General features: G+C 42.6%; 1 protein-coding gene across 1 annotated transcript in view; it reads left to right on the plus strand.

Annotated features, from left to right (window-relative positions):
- Positions 1 to 9,204: 9,204 nt before the first annotated feature.
- STK38 (serine/threonine kinase 38) overlaps positions 9,205 to 13,275 on the plus strand; it is a 44,720-nt gene continuing 40,649 nt past the window's right edge. Inside the window, exon 1 of the mRNA XM_040249814.1 lies at positions 9,205 to 9,487. The gene's annotated coding sequence lies outside the window, so the exon portion shown is untranslated. The remainder of the gene's footprint in view (positions 9,488 to 13,275) is intronic.

Consider the following 13,275-nt stretch of genomic DNA (forward strand, 5'->3'; position numbering starts at 1 on the left):
TACTCCAAGGTATGTGGGCCAGTGGCATTAGAACCACCTGGAAACTTGTTTGAAATTCAGGATCTTAGCTCTGCCCCAGACTTTCTGTATCAGAAACTGCACTTTATTTTATTTTTTCCTTTCTGGCTGTACCACTAAGCATGCTGAACTTCCCTGACCAGGGAGAGAACCTGTGCCCCCTCCAGTGGAAGCCAGAAGTCTTAACCACTGGACCACCAGGGAAGTCCAGAATCTGCATTTTAACGGAATCCCAGGGGATTTGTTTGCACGTTAAAGTCTGAGAAACACTGGGCTAGCAGGCACCATGCACGGTTCCTGCCCTCAACTAGAGGGAATATTCACAGGCAGTTGATGTCATGGCTACCAGAGGGTGGGACACACACTGCCAGGGATAAGAAGCCTATTCCCTAAGGAACTGTGGTCTTTGCCAAGAGGCTGAGCTTCAGTTGGTGATACAATCACAGGTCAGCTTGACGGAGGAAGAGTAGGTATTACCTTTGGGACAAAGAACAATTCAGAGCAATGTTTAAAGAGAAGGAAAAGGTTAATGGGTGTGAAACTGGGAAAAGGAGCAAGACAGAAAAAAAAAAGGTGCTAATATTCGAACCAGGCAATTCAAGTCCCATGGAGATGAAGAATGACAATATACTATAAGGTTGTTTATCTAAGAATTTTTTTAGAGAAAACTGTTATAAAACAGAAACTTGGATTTGGTGAATTATATCAAAATTATAAAAAGGCAGAGATAATATAGAATAGAAAATACAAAGAGAGTAACTCTGTTCAATGTTCCCATTAACCAGAAGTCAATTAATAAGGGTCCTGCTATATGTCTTTCTCCATTTGATGGTTTAGTCCTAAGGCCTGTCCAACTCTTACAATCCCACGGACTGTAGCCTACCAGGCTCCTCTGTCCAGGGGATTCTCCAGGCAAGAATACTGGAGTGGATTGCCATTTCCTTCTCCAGGGGATCTTCTTGAAGCAGAAATCAAATCCAGGTCTCCTTCATTGTAGGCAGTTTCTTTACTGACTGAGATACGAGGGAAGTCTGTTTCTCCATTTAGATTAGTAAAATAGATTAAAAGAGAACAGCAAAGAAATATATACTGCCATGGCAAATATTATTGGCTGTATGAGCCAATATTCATTCCTCACTAACCTCTTTCTTCTTTGCCTGCCTCTAGAAGATCATAAAGAGCTGAGTTTGCTTTCCCAGGAAGGATGACCATGTGATGTAATTCTGGCCAATAAGACCTCTGTGAATGTCTCTAGAAATTACATGGAGCCATCACCACTCTTACCAGAATGGATTCAGAGTGATTGTTCCAGGGCCTGAAGTCGGGTTAAGGTGAGGTGAGCAAGACACTCACCTTGGCATAAGATTTATAAGGGTGACAAAAAATCAGTAATCAAAGTAATATTTCAATGCAATATTAAAAAAAATACCAGTTAATGCAAAAAAGATTCATAATGAATGAAATAACATTTGAAATAAAGGCCAGATCTGACAACACCAGATTTTCAGAGTGAGGCAAATGGTGCTCAGTATTATGAGTAGGATCAGATCACCCTAATTTCCAACTCACAAGTGAGGGCAGGTTGGGGGGTCGAGGGTGAGAGTCAAGGTGAATAAGTGATTGGTGGCACTTAGGTTTTGTGCCTACTCTCTAGCTGCAGTGGAGCCTAAAAAAAAAGAGGTTATCTGTAATTTTCAGTTTTGAGAGGAAGTGGGAAATACAGGAAAGGATTCAGGAGCTTGATGGTCATGTTTGGGAACGCATGTACACCTGTGGTGAATTCATGTCAATCTATGCCAAAACCAATACAGAATTGTAAAGTAAAAATTAAAAATAAATAAATAAATTAAAAAAAAAAAAGAATGACGTGTCCACTACACTTACTGGAGCTGTGGTAAAGTGTCACCATTTGGGTCCATGCAGGGCTAGCTCAGCAATCAGTTTTCTCAGGAGGCAGGTAAGGTGGTCTAGTATTCCCATCTCTTTAGTGTAGTCAATGAAGCAAAAGTAGATGTCCTTCTGGAATTCCCTTGCTTTTTCTATGATCCAGTGGATGTTGGCAATTTGATCTCTGGTTCCTCTGTCTTTTCTAAATCCAGCTTGTACATCTAGAAGCTCATATACTGTTGAAGCCTAGCTTGAAGTGTTGCAGGAAGGAGGACCTCTTCCAGGGCCCAAAATCGGGCTCTTGTCTAACACTCAGAAATGAATTGTCCGAGGAGACACATGTGCTGACAAAGCAAGAGATTTTATTGGGAAAGGGCACTCTGGCGGAGAGCAGCAGGGTAAGGGAACCCAGGAGAACAGCTCTGCAGAACTGGCTTGCAGTCTTGGGTTTTATGGTGATGGGATTATTTTCTGGGTTGTCTTTAGCCAATCATTCTGACTCAGAGTCCTTCCTGGTGGTGCACCCTTGTTCAGCAAAGATGGATGCCAGTGAGAAGGATTCTGAGAGGTGGTCGGACATGCAGTGTCTCCTTTTGACTTTTCCCAAACTCTTCCAGTTGGTGGTGGCTTATTAGTTCTGTGTTCCTTACCAGGACCTCCTATCGAAAACAACTCATGCAAATGGCTACTATGGTGCCTGGCCAGCGTGGGTGGTTTCAATCAGTGTGCTTCCTCTAACAACTCTCCCCTGAGAGACTTCATACTTAAGATACTTCTTGGGAATTGGGACAGGGGTCTTTCTTCTGTAACTTGTTCCTGCTGTGCATGGGTGTAGGCCTGCCTAGCAGAGCAGAAGCCTCTCTCTACCTGATTTAAGCCAAGGTATATTTTGCTTGAAACCAGCACTCACCCTTGTAATAACAGCAATTTAGTTTGAAACTATTGGCTCCTCTCAGAGATGGAATAGACAGGGGCCAAACAGACCTAGCAAATTTGGGGTGAGGGCTGCAGGGTTTGTGACTTTTTTTTTTTGAATGGTTGGTGGTGAGGCAACAGAGCTATGCTCCAGGAATCTTGTGTTTAGTCTGAAGTTACCATCCTCCACCTGGGTCAGGGCTCCAATTCCGTAGACGAATTCAAAGACATTGTTATGCATATTTCTTTGAGTAGGAACCAGGACCATGTCTGGAGGCTGTACCAACCTTTGATTGTTTCTCCTCCGTTTCTGTATCCCCTCCCTTCCCTAATGAGCAATTGTTTGAATCCACCCTTTAGAACTCAGGGAAGGTCAAGGAGGCTGAATGAAGCCTATATCCTACAGACAAGAAATGGAGAACACAGAACAGATCTCTACTTCAGAGCCCCACAGAGTTCTTCTCAGTTTTAATTTAGGGAACTAGGCAACTATGATTATGACAACTTCCTGTCAAACTGGGGCATAGGACTGCCTCAGCTTGGAGAATAGACACTGAATTGGAAGTATTCCTGAGTTCCAAGTTCTAGATCTGAGTCTTGTATGATTAAAATCTCAATTCCTTGGTCTGCCATTTTGGTGTAACATACCCAATTAGAAGTAGTTGGAGGAGTGATAACTGCAATTTTAATAGACAAGATAAATCTCATTTCTTTTTAGAAGAATAGGCCTGAAACCCAGTCTGGACTTGGCACTTCAGGGAGACTTGTAGCCAGGTAGCCAGTTGCCTAGTTTTATAAAAAGTAAGGTTGTAGTTACTAGCTTCAGCAGACATTGTTTTGAGAATGGTGGCATCCAAGCCTGATGTGACTCAGAAAACTCAAGTGTTTAGCAATACAAAATCTAATCTGAAAGTATGCCCATAGCATCACCTAGTTATTTCCCAGGATATCTGAACCATAGCTACTCTATTTTGACTTTTAATTGTAAAATTTTCCTTAATAGCCAAAGCAGATGTCACCATTAATGATGTCGGTGTTTCTCGAGGTATGAGAAGATGCAAGAACTAGGACTCATAAAATCTTCTCCTAAAAAGATCTAACTATCTGAAGACCTGTTCTGCCAGTTTTTCCCAGCACACAGAGTGCCTCATTTCTTATTTTCACCCTGAACTCCTTTCAGGGGAGTTGAAGGTCAGTTGTTGCACTGGCCATGATTTAATCTTTGTGGATGTAGACGGCAAGTGTCAGTTTTCAGTTGGCAGAGCCCCTTTTCACTTATAAATTTGACCATGATTCTGAGGGGGGCATTTCATGACCATTTTATCCCATGGTGCTGAGAATGTCCATTCTCAGGTTTGGCAAAGATTTTGTTGACAGACCAGTCAATGTACTAGGCCATAAAACAGTATCCAAAATTCTCTGGACCACCTGTCTTACTAGCCTCTTGGTCCAGGAAAACATTCCCTCTTGTTGTTTCTTCCCATATCTAGAGTTACACTGTTACCATCATCGATCTCACATGGAACTATATATTATTTTATCAGAGGCCTCAGTCACACATTTGGCAGTGTAAGAAACAGCAATTTTGTAAAACAGATGAAATACAAATAACATAGCCAGCAGTATTAGTAAAGTCATAAGTAAGACTTAAGTTAAGAACTGCCATTAGATGTAGCCCAGTATATCCCAGGTCATCTGACTCTGTACGAATCTTTATCTTCCAGGGAAATTATATATTGGCACTGTCTATAAGGCACATAGCCCAGTTATCTGTTGTTAAAAAACAAAAATTCTACCAAGTAAATTTTAAGTTGTGATCGACTTTGTTCAGTTTTCATGAATCAGGCAGTATCCCAGCCAGTACAGAGAAAGGTGCTTGAAGACCTTGTGCAGAATGGATGGTTTTCACAAGCAGGAGGAAGGTGGGCAAGGAAGCAATCAGCAAATGAAAGGAAAGGATTGTTTTAGGCCAGATCACCTTCTGTGGGGAAAGGGTGAGGCTGAGTCATGCAGATGCCATCTTCTTCCTTTGTAGGGGTTGTGGAGGGTGGGATAGAGAGGGTCCAAATGACAGATTACCTTGTTGGTGCTCATCAGAAAATTCCAGGATGAATGGCTGCGACTACATTCCCCAGGGAAAGTAAAAACTGCAATTAGATGAGGTATTAAATCTAAGTTTGTTATAATCGGGTTCAGCATAAATGATGCCATTTTGGGCCTATGGTTTCCTTTTTAACATTACAAACTTACCCTTTGTAACCAAAAAGGACCTACTGTATAGTACAGGGAACTCTGCTCAATATTCTATAATAATCTAAATGGGAAAAGAATTTTAAAAAGAATAGATATATTTATATGTATAAATGAATCACTTTGCTGTACACCTGAAACTAACACAACATTGTAAATCAATTATAGTCCACTATAAAATAAAACACTGGGCTGGAAGAAGCACAAGCTGGAATCAAGATTGCTGGGAGAAATATCAATAACCTCAGATATGCAGATGGCACCACCCTTATGGCAGAAAGTGAAGAGGAACTAAGAAGCCTCTTGATGAAAGTGAAAGAGCCGAGTGAAAAAGTTGGCTTAAAGCTCAACATTCAGAAAACTAAGATCATGGCATCTGGTCCTATCACTTCATGGGAAATAGATGGGGAAACAGTGGAAACAGTGTCAGACTTTATTTTGGGGGGCTCCAAAATCACTGCAGATGGTGACTGCAGCCATGAAATTAAAAGACGCTTACTCCTTGGAAGGAAAGTTATGACCAACCTAGATAGCATATTGAAAAGCAGAGACATTACTTTGACGACTAAAGTCCGTCTAGTCAAGGCTATGGTTTTTCCTGTGGTCATGTATGGATGTGAGAGTTGGACTATAAAGAAAGCTGAGCGCCGAAGAATTGATGCTTTTGAACTGTGGTGTTGGAGAAGACTCTTGAGAGTCCCTTGGACTGCAAGAAGATCCAACCAGTCCATTCTGAAGGAGATCAGTCCTGGCTGTTCTTTGGAAGGACTGATGCTAAAGCTGAAACTCCAGTACTTTGGCCACCTCATGCAAAGAGTTGACTCATTGGAAAAGACTTTGATGCTGGGAGGGATTGGGGGCAGGAGGAAAAGGGGACGACAGAGGATGAGATGGCTGGATGGCATCACCGACTCGGTGGATGTGAGTCTGAGTGAACTCCGGGAGTTGGTGATGGACAGGGAGGCCTGGTGTTCTGCAATTCATGGGGTCACAAAGAGTCAGACACGACTGAGCGATTGACTGATAAAAGTTAAAAAGTAAATGTTAGAAAAAAATAAAAACAAAGGGGAAGACCTTGATCTTGAAAAGTAAAACAACAGCAGCTTAACCTTTGTGACTTGCCAAAGAGATGTGAAGATCAGAATGGCTGTTATCAAAAAGATAACAAGATGTGGAGAGAAGGGAATCCTCAGGCACTATCGGTGAGAATGGAAATTGGTGCAACTACTATGATAAAAAAAAATTAAAAATAGAACCACTATTTGATTCAGCTTCTACTCTTGAGTATTTATCCAAAGAAAACAAGAACACCAATTAGAAGATATGCATTTCTATGTTCATTGCAGCATTAGTTGAAATAACCAGATTATGGAAGCAACCTAAGTACCCAACAATAGATGAATGAATAAAGATGTAATATAATATATACATATACATATAATATTCATATATGAATATTAGCCATGAAAAAGAACAAAATTTTGCCATTTGTGACAACAGGGATGGACCTAGAGGTCCATATTATGCTGAGTAAAGTTAGGCAGACAGAGAAAGACAAATGCCGTATGATTTCATTTATATGTGGAATCTAAAATAAATGTAAATGAACAAACATAAAAGAGAAACAGTTATAGATACAGAGAACAAATTAGTAGTTGCTAGAGGGGAGGCAGGTAAGAATGGTGGGGGACACAGGTAAGGGAGATTAAAAGTACAAGCTTCTACTTACAAAATAAATGAGTCATAGGTCTGAAATGTACAGTGTGGAGAATATAGTCAATAACTATGTAATATCTTTGTATGGTGACACTAGTAAATAGACTTACATCATTTTGAAATGCAGGCTTCCCCGGTGGCTCACTGGTAAAAAAAACCCACCTGCAACGTAGGAGACTCAGGAGGCACAGGTTTGATTCATGGTTTGGGAAGATCTCCTGGAGGAGGGCATGGCAACTCACTCCAGGATTCTTGCCTGGAGAAGCCCATGGACAGAGGAGACTGGCAGGGTCGCAAAGAGTCAGACATGGCTGAACACGCAGGCACACGTGCATTTTGAGATGTATGGAAATATTGAGACAGTATGTTGTAGAACACAGAAACTAAAGTTGTAGATAAATTATACATCAAAAACAAATAAATGAACTCAGCTTATAGAAGAGGGTATCAAATTTGTGATTACCAGATCGGGGAGGGGAAGTTGAATGAAGGTGGCCAAAAGGTACAAACTTCCATATTTCAGTACTAGGAATGTAATGGACACTATTATAAATATAATTAACACTGCTGTATACTATATATGGAAGTATAAATTTAAAAAAATTTATCAAAAAAATTTATCTTATTTTGCAAGACAAGGGAGACTAACTTGATTTGGTCACTTCTTGCTTATGCCTCTGGAAATCATGGGCACAACTTAAACTCTTTGCCCATATTTTTATGAGGTAACCACTAACCAACTCCCTATCATTTAAGAAAAGTCTAATATTGTAACCAATCACTGTGAAGAATAAGCAGTCACTGCCTCTTCACTAAAGTTGTTATCCCTTAGTTGCTAAGTTGTGACTGACTCTTGTGATCCCATGGACTGTAGCCCTCCAGGCTCCTACGACCATGGGATTTCCCAGGCAAGAATACTGAAGTGGGTTGCTGTTTCCTTCTCCAGGGGATCTTTCCGGCCCAGGGATTGAACTGGAGTCTCCTGCATTGCAGGTGGATTCTTTACCAGTTGAGCCACAAGGGAAGCCCTAAAGTTTTGTTTCTTAACTTTGTATTTATATGAGATGATGGATGTTAACTAAGCTTATTGTCATAGTCATTTCGTGAGATAGGTCAAATTATTATTTTGGACACCTTATACAGTGCTATATGTTAATTATACCTCAATAATTATGGAAGAATAAAAAATAAAAGAGTTGTGAGGATCACCTGAGATTAAGTTCTTGCATGTGGTTCATAAACTGAAAAGTGCTATACAAAAGTCTGGCACTGTGTCTAAGTCGTTAAGGATAGGGAGGACTTTAACAAAAGGCACTGGGGAAGAAGGGCCTCTGGGCAGGGAGAATGAACAGCAAAGTGGTTTTTGTGTGCTGAGACTAAAGGAAACTGGGCTTTGAAGTCTAGCAAGATGAAAGCAGTCAAGGAAAGCCTATGTTTTTAAGACCATTAAGGAAATAAAGCCTAGGACCCCAAGCTTGAAGGATTAAAACCAAGCCTTTTGGTCTTACGCAGATACACAAGAGCCTGGGGGCACCACAAAACAGTAATGAATGACTTGCACACATGCTTCTTTCGCTGTCTAGATAGCCTCTGTTGAAGGCAGGCAGGGGCATTGTCATCTTTGTTTCCAGGAGCCTGATAATTTCTGCTCAAGGGTACTGCGCTCCATTCTCAAGGAACCAGTGGGCGTCCAAAAGTCTTGGGTCCTCGCTAACCCAAGGGATGGGACAGACTCCGCAGCTGGGTAGCCTTGAAAAGCAGGTTCTGGGCACACTGGGGTGCCCTCCCCGTATCCGGTATCAGATGTCCAAACCTATGAGAGCTCACCCCATCCAAGGCAGAGTATGCTAATCCTTACTTTAAGGTAGTGTAGATGGGGAGGGAAGGGCTGGGGGCGGGGGGCGGACCTATTTATGATGGAAATCAAGAGTTGGTAGGGGACCATGACTACACAGGTGAAAAGACTTCATGGAACTACACAGATGGGCGCGAGTACGCGCGCACACGCAAAAATGAGTGCAAGCCCGAGTGGTTAAATCTGAGGTTTGTCATCTAGTTAATTGCATCGGTCTAGTCCATTGTACTCCGCCGATATTAATTTCCTGGTTTTGATAATGCACTGTAGTTATGTAAGATGTTGAGAGAAGCTGAGTGGGTGATGGGTAAAAGGGACCTTTATGTACTAATTCTGTCACTTTGGGGGGGAGTTTATAATTATTTCTAAATGGAAAACAAAAAAACAAAAGGACCCTCCCCGAGAGCCCAGCCCAGTCCCGCCCACCCCGAAAAGGACCCACCCCTCAGACTTCTCCGGCCGGAATGAGGCGGGGAGGGGCGGGGCGGGGTGGGGAGCGCACGCGCAGACCCGGAACCCGCGCCGCGGCTCCGGGAAGTCACGCTTGCGCAGTCCGTCGCCCTGGCAGCCGCGCCAGCCCGTCTCCGCAGTGGGGGACTGGGCAGCCTCGGCCCCTGCGCTTGCCGTCTTTTCCGGCAGTTGGGGCTCTTCCTGTCGTCTTCACACCGGCAACCGCCCCGCGGCCCCCTACTGCAGAGTCCCTAACGCGTCTCCTCCCCTCCTCCGGTCGGCTGGCAGCTGCTGCGGGGCTGTCGCCTTTCCTCACTTCGAGACCGCTGGCCCGTCTGGCGTCTGCGGCTGCTCGCCGCCCCCAGCCCTGCCTCTCCCCTCAGCCCGGGGGCTCCGGTGAGTGTCTTGCTGCCGTTGTCTGCCGTCCATCCCGGCCTTTTCCCTTCTCTCCTCTTTCCCTGACTCTTTTTTGGGGTTCTCCCTTTCCCGCCGGCTTCTTTCCAGCCCTGCCCTTTCGGCCCCTCCTGTCAGCGCTTTTCCTCCCGGCTTCCAGAGGCTCCTGGCCGGTCCTCCACCTGGTTTCCCAGGCTCCGCACCCCGTCCTTTCTCTGTCTTCGCGTGCTGTTGGGGCGGGGTGCCAGACTCTCTTCTTTCCATGTCGCCTGCTTTGTCTCCTCGCTGCCACCGCTCAGTCCCCTCCAGGATGTCTGTCGGTCGTTACCAATTTTCACCTCCTTTTCTTCTTTTTTTTCTGGAGTCTTAAGAATCTGAGAGGTGTTGTCTGAGGCAGTTGTCGAAAACCACCCCCCTGCCCCACCTTGGGGGGGCGGCGGTACCTTTGCGTCTCCTTCCCTATGGTTAATCTTAGGGGACCGGCCTTCAGATAATCCAGCCGAAAACCGCAGGAAAATGTAGAGAAGTCTTTTTTAAAGAGAGTGGAGAAGGAAAGTAAGGACTTGGGGCAGAGTCTGTGCAGAAAGACTTCAAGTGTGCAGAATGGCAGGTAGAGAGACCAGAGCTCCCACTAGACGAACAGACGGAAAGATAATCTTGTTCTTTTTGAGGTGTACAGGGGAAGGCTGGAGTGGAGACCACTGCCTTTCTTTTCCCTTTCAGCGCACTTTGGCTCCGAGTTAGAATTAGCCAGGCATTGGATGTGGTTTCCCTAAGCGTAAAACAACCGCCTCCACAACAACAGGCTCCAGTCCCCCCGCCAGGCAAGAGGAGATGGCAGCTTCCTCTTAAGGGGATGAGGTCAACTCTATTCCACTTGGTATAGAAAACCATTCCATGTTCTAACCCCACCCCGTCATACATACATATTTTCTGCTTCTAGTAATGGGCATAAGAAACCAGTTTTTCCTAGCAAATCTTTTATAAGATACTCAACTAAGTGCGTAGCATTGTACCCGATATGGAGAAGAATATTAAAAGCATTATAAGACAGGGTGCTTGCCTTCCAGTGAGTTACAGTTCCAGGAGCAAAAATTAGATATGTGACTATTAAGGAATAGTCTCAGCTCCGGTGTTGAATTGTCCAAATGAAAGATAGTAGGTTGTCAGTCACAAAGAAAGAAAGAATTGGTGAGGAAAGAGGATATTTATGGAGTTCACAGGGTACTTTTGTAAAGTCAGTCAGTTAACCATGCATAACTCTAGATACAATGATAGTTTTCATTTGATCTCCTTTCAATGTTTGCCCCGACTTGTGAAGATCACATTCTTCTGTTACATTTCTTTTTTAACTTTTAAGAGTTTCTTGCTTACCTATCATTTCTTAATTCTGAGTTGGAGAATGAAACAAATAGGGCAAAGGCCTCCAGTGGCCTATAGGTCAGGACAAGAAGGCTTGAGTTGTCAAAGCTTCAGGGAAAGTCATCTTATGTAAAGTACTTGGTTGACCCAGAAAACCTATAAATTGCTATAGGGCAATAGTAACTTTTGATGAAAGGTTATTAGAATTATCAATTATGAATTTATGAGCAGAGGAAAAGGGTTGGGGGGAGGGTTTGAAGAAAGGCCAAAGGGAAGAACAGTGTCGCCTTAGCCATTGCATTAGAGACTGAATGAAGGTTGAAAACCATTCTGTTAGAACATTGCTGGCCTTTTATAGGAGTATCTTTGAGTGCACTTAATCTCCTGTTGATCTTTTACAAAGTTTAGGAAGACATGCTAGCAACTTAAATGGGTCAAAATGTTTGTTCTCCAATTTTTATATACCCATTAATACAAATGTAATTTTGTTCTTTACCTTTGTTGAAAACTGAAAATCATTAATTTGCGCAATCTATGTTTACTAACTGCCTGTTATATGGAAGGCATTGTTTTCTTAGGCTTAAACACTCTCTAGTTGTGTTTTATGTGGAAATAATTTCATTTGTTAAAATGTGTGTATATATATATATAGAGAGAGAGACAGACAAGAACATTCTCCGGAAATTTTCAGACAAGGGAGGAGTACTAAGCACTCTCTTGCTTCAGACTTGTTTTTAAATCTGGTTTTAAAATTTCCTCACCAAACTTAGAGAGCATGTGGTTTTCATTGTGGGTGGAGGGGGTACAGGCTGACAAATAAGGAACCACACCCAAGCTTCATAAACCAGACAGAGGTTTAAAAAGAATTCTGATATCCTAAAAACATTTGAGTTTGCTTTGATGTTAGCAGAAACTTCCCCATAAAAAATAACATTTTATAGTAAGATTGAGATGAGTTCAGTGTCTTGAATTTGTGATTACTGATCATTTTAGCACATCGTGAATGACTGAAGTAGAGCCTTGATTTTGAATCTCTTCTCTGAAAAAATTATTCTTTATGTGATTTTCCCCCCAGTATCTTTCTGTAAAATTGCTTAATGTTAAGTCTTTTTTCTTAGTAATAATATGTTTACACATTTCTTAAAAGGCTACATTTAATCTCCAAAACAATTTTAAAAGCTGCTAAGTATCAAGAGGAGAACCTTAAGAAAATTTTCGAAATTAAAAGATTCTTGCTCCTTTGAAGGAAAGCTATGACAAACCTAGAGAGTGTATTAAAAAGCAGAGACATCACTTTGCCAAAAAAGGCCTATATAGCAATGCTAGGGTTTTTCCAGTAGTCATGTACTGATGTGAGAGCTGGACCATAAGGAAGGCTGAATGCCAAAGAATTGATGCTTTTGAATTGTGGTACTGGATGGAGGAGACTGTTGAGAATCCCTTGGACTGCAAGGAGATCAAACCAGTCAACCCTGAATATTCACTGGAAGGACTGATGCTGAAGCTCCAATACTTTGGCTACCTTATGTGAAGAGCCGAGTCATTGGAAAAGACCTCGATGCTGGGTAAGATTGAGGGCAGGCGGAGGAGGGGTCAACAGAAGATGAGATGGTTGGATTGCATCCTCAATTCAATGGACATGAGTTTGAGCAAACTCTGGGAGATGGTGAAGGCAGGGAAGCCTGGCGTGCTGCAGTCCATGGGGTCGCAAAGAGGCAGACACGACTGAGTGACTAAGCAACAACAAAGCTACTTAAACCTTGTTGGTATCAGTTTTCAAATATGTAAAACTAGGAAGTTAGGGCCTCTTGTGTTTAAGATATCTTTCATCACTAAAGTTATGACTCAGGTTTTTTTCTTTTGTATTGTTTCCATCATAGGTCTTTGTTTTAACTTGTCAATTCAAATAGATAGCAGACATCTGTCGAATACCATAAGCCATGTCACAGTACATTTATACCTATAGGTGAAGATTTTAGTCATAGATTTTTTTTAATTATAGAAATTATAAATTTAAAAGTTCTTGGTAACTTAATGTTAATAGTACACACTCATTGAAGAAAATGTGGAAAAGCACAAACAAGAAAATGATCTATTGTATTCTCCCTGCCTAGAGTTCAGTTCAGTTCAGTAGCTCAGTCGTGTCCAACTCTTTGCGACCCCATGAATTGCAGCACACCAGGCCTCCCTGTCCATCACCAACTCCCAGAGTTCACTCAGACTCACATCCATCGAGTCCGTGATGCCATCCAGCCATCTCATCCTCGGTTGTCCCCTTCTCCTCCTGCCCCCAATCCCTCCCAGCAGTAGAGTCTTTTCCAATGAGTCAGCTCTTCGCATGAGGTGGCCAAAGTACTGGAGTTTCAGCTTTAGCATCATTCCTTCCAAAGAACAGCCAGGACTGATCTCTTTCAGAATGGACTGGTTGG

The sequence above is a fragment of the Oryx dammah genome, unplaced genomic scaffold, assembly GCF_014754425.2.
Source record: "Oryx dammah isolate SB20612 unplaced genomic scaffold, SCBI_Odam_1.1 HiC_scaffold_11, whole genome shotgun sequence".
Classification (NCBI taxonomy): domain Eukaryota; kingdom Metazoa; phylum Chordata; class Mammalia; order Artiodactyla; family Bovidae; genus Oryx; species Oryx dammah.